The sequence below is a fragment of the Tupaia chinensis genome, unplaced genomic scaffold (assembly GCF_000334495.1).
Source record: "Tupaia chinensis unplaced genomic scaffold, TupChi_1.0 Scaffold149560_1, whole genome shotgun sequence".
NCBI classification, from domain to species: domain Eukaryota; kingdom Metazoa; phylum Chordata; class Mammalia; order Scandentia; family Tupaiidae; genus Tupaia; species Tupaia belangeri.
The window spans coordinates 1,644,464-1,652,390 of record NW_006209405.1 but is presented as its reverse complement, the minus strand read 5'-3'; the positions used below and the strand labels follow the sequence as shown (position 1 = coordinate 1,652,390).

General features: G+C 41.6%; 3 non-coding genes across 3 annotated transcripts; all 3 read left to right on the top strand.

Moving 5' to 3' along the window:
* Positions 1-1,376: 1,376 nt before the first annotated feature.
* On the top strand, positions 1,377-1,442 carry MIR19B-2 (microRNA mir-19b-2). The gene has a single exon (NR_130601.1). It is a non-coding gene; the product is annotated as a microRNA mir-19b-2 (primary transcript).
* A 76-nt stretch (positions 1,443-1,518) lies between these two features.
* On the top strand, positions 1,519-1,579 carry MIR92A-2 (microRNA mir-92a-2). The gene has a single exon (NR_129448.1). It is a non-coding gene; the product is annotated as a microRNA mir-92a-2 (primary transcript).
* Positions 1,580-1,675: 96 nt separating this feature from the next.
* Positions 1,676-1,740, top strand: MIR363 (microRNA mir-363). The gene has a single exon (NR_129473.1). It is a non-coding gene; the product is annotated as a microRNA mir-363 (primary transcript).
* The last annotated feature ends 6,187 nt before the right edge of the window (positions 1,741-7,927 follow it).

Sequence of the window (7,927 nt, the reverse complement as noted above, 5' to 3'; positions counted from 1 at the left end):
TAACACCCTGTCATGTAAGAGGTGAGGGAGGCTCCTGAACCTTTTCAGAACAGAAGGCCCACTTTCTGGCTGCATGTTCTTAGGTAAAATAAGCACTTGGAAATGGGAGAAGGTTGTCTTATGGAAGATAATGACCCGAAGGAAAGAAAAGCTAATCTGCCTTCTTTCGGTTTAATGGAGAAAATGGGTCCATAAATGTTTAAACAGAAGTAGAGCCCTTTGAAATAGATCAAAATGTGACATCTCTAGGCCATCTGTGCTTTAATGTAGAGTATAAGGCTGTGTTTCTTAAACCAGCTCTAAAATTTCTCTCATTTTCTATTAATGGAGTGGGGGCAGGGGAATATTCATTTAATTGAACAGAGTCGCTTTGGGGATGGAGCCCCAACGCTCTGTGTGAGCACAAGACTAATAACCCTGATTTTTACAGGCATCGTTCTCTGGGTTTACCTCTTGGAAAATCACAGTGAATATAATGGGCCTGCAGACTTACTGGGATGCACATATCAAGTCCTCGTAGATGGAGAGGGAGAGCCCCAAATCTGCTCACACTTAACAATTGGACTTCTTGAAATTGCCAGTGTTATTCATGTTCAATTCTGTGTAAATAATTCAGATTATTAATATTTCTGAGGATTTGGTTGAAACAGCAAAACCTAGCTGGGACTGTCTAAGCCAAAGGAAAGCTTGTTTCAGGAATATTAACTCATGGTTTACTTGTTTCGTTTCTCATGATTTTTATTATTATTATTATTATTATTTTCTTTTCAAACCAGGTGAGCGCCTAGATCTATGAGGATGGAACAGAAGAGCCTATGGAAGACTCGCAGTGGTGCTACAGCAATAGGCCTTGGCCATGTAAAAGTGCTTACAGTGCAGGTAGCTTTTTGAGATCTACTGCAATGCAAGCACTTCTTACATTACCATGGTGATTTAATCAATGGCTACTGAGAACCGGAGTCTGTGCATAATTAAGTTGTGGATGCTTTGGAGCTGCTCCTTCGAATGTGTCTCTTGTGTTAAGGTGTATCTAGTGCAGTTAGTGAAGCAGCTTAGAATCTACTGCCCTAAATGCCCCTTCTGGCACAGGCTGCCTAATATACAGCATTTGCAAACTATGTGTTGAGTCATTTGAATAGGACACATGTCAATGGTTCCATTTTTTGCTTTTTCATTGTTTGCCGGGAACAGATGGTGGGGACCGTGTGTGGTGTACACTCGGGTACAAAGGATAAGATTGGGTCCTGGCAGTACCAAAGTGCTCATAGTGCAGGTAGTTTTGGCATTACTCTACTGTAGTGTGGGCACTTCCAGTACTCTTGGATAATGAATCTCTTGTTGATGGAGACTGTGCCAAGACACTGCTACTTACAGTTAGTTTTGCAGGTTTGCATTTCAGCGTATATATGTGTATATGGCTGTGCAAATCCATGCAAAACTGATTGTGATCATGTGTGCTTTCTCCGTCTTTGTGGACACCTTCACGCGCATCTCCAGCATTCGGACCCGTTCATCTGTGGGTGGGGATTTGTTGCATTACTTGTGTTTTAGAAAAAGTATTGCACTTGTCCCGGCCTGTGGAAGAAAGGAGGATTTTATCATCATCTTATTTTAATTTTTGAAAGCTGTAAATGCCGATGGTTTTTCATTGTAAAATGACCTGTTTTGCTGTTGTCGGGTGGATCACGATGCAATTTTGATTAGTATAATAGGAGAAAAATTGCACGGTATCCATCTGTAAACCGCAGGACCTTTGCTGGCGACATTTTTGATCAGTATTGAAGTAAGATGGTAAAATCCTTTCTCTCCTTACTGCAGTGAAAAAATGTTTTTGAAATGTATTTGGATTTTTTAAAAAGCATGATAAGTATTTGAAGTAAAATGTATTTGTAATTTTGAAATGTGTGTTTTGGTAATTCGGAGAATGATCAGATTGATACTGAATATAAATGGACCTCAGATTTGCAAAATAAATGGAATTTGTAGATCTAAAACAGTTAGACTCTGGGTTTTTTTCAAAGATGAACAATGAGGATTTAAAAAAAAACGATTTCTGAGTGGTAGGAGTCCTAAAGGAAAACTTAGACATAGATGTTTTTCTTTTTTTTTTTTTTTTAAAGAATTATTCATTTGGTTTTATTTATCATCACTATTTATTTTAAAATTTGACCAAAGAGAGAGAGAGAGAGGGAAAGTGAGAAAGCAAGCTGCCATGTCAAAGAATTGAACTGTGGTTAGCCATGCGGGAGTCTAGCGCCCCAACCACCGTACCATCTGCCGGTCCCACTTTTCTTTTTTAAAAACATTTTTTGTTCACATTTAATCACGGTGCATCTCTGTCATGTACGACATATTTGACAGATTTTTGTTCCCAGCACGAATGCAGTACGTTATTAGTGAAGTCAAAGACATTACCCATATACATTACCATCAGAAGATAGCTTTTCTTTCTTGGGTCTATTAAATGTGTGTGCTTTTTGCCCTGATCCCTTCCCTCCTACCCCCTCCTATACAGTCTAGTATCCACAGTTGCCCTCCCTGCTATTACACCTTCCAATCTTCCAATCTTGCCATTTCTGAACTTAGCTGCTTTTCAAGTTTGCATCTACATAAAGTACCAAAAGGCCTTGTGTTTGGTAGTTTTATTATGCTAGACAAAATGTACTGATTTTACGTACGTGTGTTCATCCTTATGAAGGGAATGCAAAGCTGGAGACCAGTGTGCTGCCTGCCTTTGAAGAACTGGGCACAGTTGAGAGCTAACAGGAGAGCTAACCTCTCATTGGGGGTTCTCTCCAAAGAGCATTTGGTGGAAGGACCACTGAGATGGAGAGGCCACCTGGCTTTAGAGGCTAGTAAAGGGAAACCTGGACATGGACTCCTAGCCCTAACCCTAACCCTAACCCTACTAGGATTTAGGGGTCAGGGGGCTCTGTAGGGTTTCTAACGTAAAGCAGAAATGACTGATTCCCTGCTGGTTCCTTTGACAGAGCACAAGGTAAAAGTGAATATTGACTAAATCCAAAGCGTCAGGTTTCTTGAGCCAGTTGCCACCAAGATAAGGCGATTTGGATCCTCTAGTGATTCTTAAATATTAGACTTGCTAAAACACAGATAGCCACCCCATCTCCAGAGATGATTTAGTAGGTCTGGAGTGGGACCTGTGCCTTTGCATTTCTGTTGGTAGGTACTGGTGATGTTGGTCCAGAGGTCACACTTGGAGAACCGCTGCTCAGAAAGAACCAAAGACGTGAGCTTCTAGGACAAATAAAGTCAACAAAGGGAGCTGTCTATTTTACCTTTCAAAGTTATCACCTGGAAAGGACTCTAGGCGGGTCCTGGTTCACTTTGTTAGTTCCATGTTTTCATATTCACTTGTCATGTCTGGCGAATGGAAAACACGAGGCATATGGTCACTTTACTGCCTTCAACATGGACGCTTAGGTCTAATCAGAAAGGTGCTGGCAAACGAAAGATGGTATCGGTATGTGTCATTCTTATTTCCTGGTGCCACGGAATTTTCTCATTTTGAAACCCTTTTAATTTTTCCTCATAACATCCGTCCAATTTAATCAGGGAGAGGAGGGAGCGCTTACTGATTTGCACTTTAGCCTTGAGCTGGTTGCCTAAGGCTTCCGTTTCCTCATTAGGGCAAATACAGTGATAACATTGGTCAACCTCAAGGATACGTGGGTTAAGGAAGTTCTCTTTGGTGGTGGTGGTGGCGGTGGTGGTGGTGGTGGTGGTTGGGGGGAGGATGGATTTTAATTGTTAGTGATGAAGTGCAGTTTTAATGAAAAGAGACTTAGAGTAGTAAATTCTGTCTTCCAGTATTAAGTATGTGTGTGTGACTTTTTTTAAGTGACTAATGCTTGAGGCAATTATACAAACATAAAGAACTCTACAGATATTTCCTGTGCTGTCTAATGCTTACTACTTTGTTGGTGCCTAATCATAGTTAAGTTTGATGTGGCAGCAAAGCAAAGGTCTCCCTTCCCTCTAATAAAGTAGCTCAGTAAAAGAGGGGATTAAAGCTTATTTGTTATAATCCTTAACACCACCAAACCTCCGCTTTAATAATACAAGTTTATTGTCTCTAGCGGTTCGCTGGTGCTTTACCTAAGGTGGCTAGTATGCAGAGGGTTATTGCAGTTTCCACTTTTAATAGGCATGTGTGGAGGGGCTGTGCTCCCCAGGGTAGGCCACTCTGAGTGCCCGTTAAGAGTCTTAATTCCTTCATCTAAAATTGGGGCTGACCTTGATGATCCTAGGGCCCTTTCTAGCTTCAAAAGTTCTGATTCTGTTCTTGTTACAGCTAGATGTATCAAATAATTCTAAACGTGCTCTGCATTTAAATATTTTGTCTAGAATATTTGGAAATGGGGTCATTAAAATCAATTATGGGCAAAATTAGTAATATATACATATACCATATATAGTTTATGCATTTTCAAAGAATTACTAAGTTCAGCAGAAATACTACCATGTATAATTTCTGCCTTTGATTCAGAGGATAACTTACTATTCTATGGTTTTCCAAGGTCAGCAGTATGGGTATTAGTTCTCTCTAGACAGAAAGGTGATGCAGCATAGGCATTAATTAATCCAAACGTGTTGACTTAGAAGCTGCTTTTTTTGGCAATTATCAGTCACATTAATTTTTTAAATAATTATTTATTTATTTTAATTTGACCAGAGAGGGACAGTGTATGTGTGTGTGTGTGTGTGTGTGTGTGTGAGAGAGAGAGGGGGGGGAAGAGAAAGCAAGCAACTAGGTCTGAGACTTGAACTGTGGTCAGCCATGTGGGAGTCCAGTGCCCTTTAACCACCGTGCCACCTGCCGGCCCCCAGTCACGTTAGTTTTGAAACAAGGGACAGATAGAAAAATGGGTGAAGTTACTGTATAATATTCTGGCTAAAAGAAGCCTTACAGATAAGTGTCTGGCTTTATTTTGTTTTGATTTGCCAGAGGGTGCATTCTCTCACAGGACAGAGACAGAGAGAGAGAGAAAGGGGAAAGCAAGAAAAACACCTCCCCATGGGGGATGGTCATGCCTTAGTCCCTTCTTCACTTCTCCTTTTGGGATTTTTAGGCATGTACCCACATGCTCCTGGTGTAGTTTTCAAGCTGCTGGATCCACATGGTTGGCTATGAGAGATCCAGCCACCCTAATCACCAGGCCACTGGCTGACCCCAGGCCTTGTTCAGTATCTGAGGAAACTGAGGCCCAGGAAGAAGTGGCCCAGGAAGAAGCTCAAGGTTTTGATAAATAGTTAGGGATCAATATGATCAATGCTAAGCTAGAAGTTTGGAGGGAGGGAAGAGAGCTTGTGACCCAGGCTGGGACTAGAGTGTGACTGGGCCAAGAGAAAGTGCCCCAGGGGTGTTAAAAGCAGGCAAAAAAGGCCAGTGAAGGATCTTTTAGGCAGCATCAATTCTGAAAAACAAAAGCAAGAGAAGGAAGAAATCAGATGGGGGACTCTTCTAAAGAACGACGGGCTTAGGAGCCAGCCCATGGCCTGGTGGTTAGGGTGGCTGGATCCCATATGGCCGGCTGTGTGGTTTGAGTTCTGAACCCTGGGGCTTGAGAACACACTGAGTGCCTGTGAATGCCCAAAGTCCCAAAGGAGGGTGAACTGGAGGAAAAGGGATTGTGGTGTGACCATTCCTCATGAGAAGTATTTTCTTGCTTCTTCCAGCCCATACCCCAGTGAGTGCATGAACCCTCTGGCAAAATTAGTAATAATAATTTAAAAAGCTGTGCTAAGTTCAGAATGTCTGGTGAGTGTAAGGGCCTTCATAGGCTAGAGTCAGATCATGGGAGCTTGTCTCATATGAAAAGTAAAGGTAATCCCATGCACAGGACCCCAAATTTAACCTGTTAATAAGATCTCTCTGATAGCAATGTAGAAACTGACTTGAGCATACTGGGCTGAAAGCTAATTAGGAGACTATCTTACAAACAGGAGATGATTCAAATCAGGACAGAGGCAGAGGGATAAAGGCAGAGGCCAATGTACAGTACATGGCTGCATTTAAGACGAGTCTAATCAGCATCACAAAGGAGCAGTTTCCAAGCTTCACTAGAATTGTAATGTTTCTCTGTAAGAGTATACAGGGAAGAATTGTCAAGAAAATACTGCAAAAAAAAAAAAAAGAATCACAAAATGGAACTTGTATTAACACATATTAAAACTTACTATTGAGGCCAACAGTTGGTGTAGTAGGTAAGGTGCTGGATTCCCACATGGCTGACCATGGTTTGAATCCCAGATCCAGTGGTTTGAATATCACATGAGGAGCGTGTGCATGCGTTCCCAAAATCCTGAGAGGAGAATGGAGGAGAAGGGATTGTGGTGTGGTCATCCCCCCTTAGAGTGGTGCTTTCTCACGTTCCCTCTCTGTCTCTCTGGTGAGTGCATGTGCTCTATAGCAAACACTTAAAAAATGTATTAAAAAATTAAAACCCCTGAAATTTATTGTCTCATGGTTCTGGAGGTTGGAAGTCCAGAGTCAGGGTATCAGCAGGCCATGCTACCTCCAAAGGTGCTGGAGAACGATCCTTTCTTGCCTCTTCCTTGCTTTTTTTTTTTTTTAAGAGGTTTTCGCTATAGGGCGCGTGTGCTCGCCAGACAGACAGAGAGAGACAGAGAGACAGAAAGCGAGAACCTCCAGGCCGAGACAGAGAGACAGAAAGCGAGAAATCACCCTCCAGGGGGGATGGCCATGCTGCAATCCCTTCTCCTCCATTCTCCTCTCGGGATCTTGGGCCCGGCATGAGTTTAAGCCACCGGGTCCGGGATGCAAACTGCGGTTGACTACATGGGATTCCAGCGACATAGCCATTATGCTAACTGCTGGTCCCACCTCTTCCTTGCTTTTGTAGTTACTGTCAATCAGCCTTCCTTGGCTTGTAGATGCCTCACTCCAGTCTCTGTGTCTCTGCCTTTGCATGGCACACTCCATGTGTGTCTGTATTGATTTCTGTGTCACTAATCTTAGAAGGCAACCAGTCACCAGACTCAGTTTACCCTAACAGAGCATGATCTCATCTTAATGGATAACATTGGCAAAGATCTTATTTCCAAATAAATTCACATTGGCAAGTATCAGGGGTTAGAACTTGAATATATCCGGGACCCACAAATGGTGAGGTGGTTAAAGTACTGGACAATCCCACGTGGCTGATCACACTTCGAGTCCTGGACCCAGTGACTTGCTTTCTCACTTTCTCTCTCTCTGGTCAAATTAAAATAAATGAATGCGTAAATTTAAAAAATGAAAAAATAATTCTTTAACAACAACAACAAAAGAACTTGAATATATCTTTTGAGGAGACACAATTCAACCCAGTATAACAAAGTAGGGAAACAGTGCTGTGGTTGGTTGCTATGTTAAAATACAGTGAAATTCTCGTTGATGAGATGGCATTTGAATAGAGGGAAGAAATACATGAAGGAATGAGATATGTAGCTATTGAAGGAAGACCAAGGTAACTAACGTACAAAGAACCAACTAATAAGAATAAAAACAATAGCTAAATAAATTGAGCACTCTTACTGTTTCATACACTAATAATAAATGCTTTATATTCATTCTCTTATTATTTTTACAATCCTATAAAATATTGCTATTTTATCAGATGAATCTATTACTATTTCCATTTTAGAGATGAAAAAACCACAGCACATAAAGGTTCAGTAGTTTGTCCAAATTTGTATATTTAGTAAGGGAAAGACCAAGTCCAGATCCTTCTAGCCCCAGAGCCTACACCAGTGGAATAATGAACATAGAAAAATTCTTAAGTGATCCACTTTTAAAAGTTATTGAAGGTGGGAACCAGCAGTTAGCGTAATGGCTATGTCGCTGGACTCCCACGTAGTCGACCATGGTTCGCGTCCTGGACCCAGTGGGTTAGAACTCACG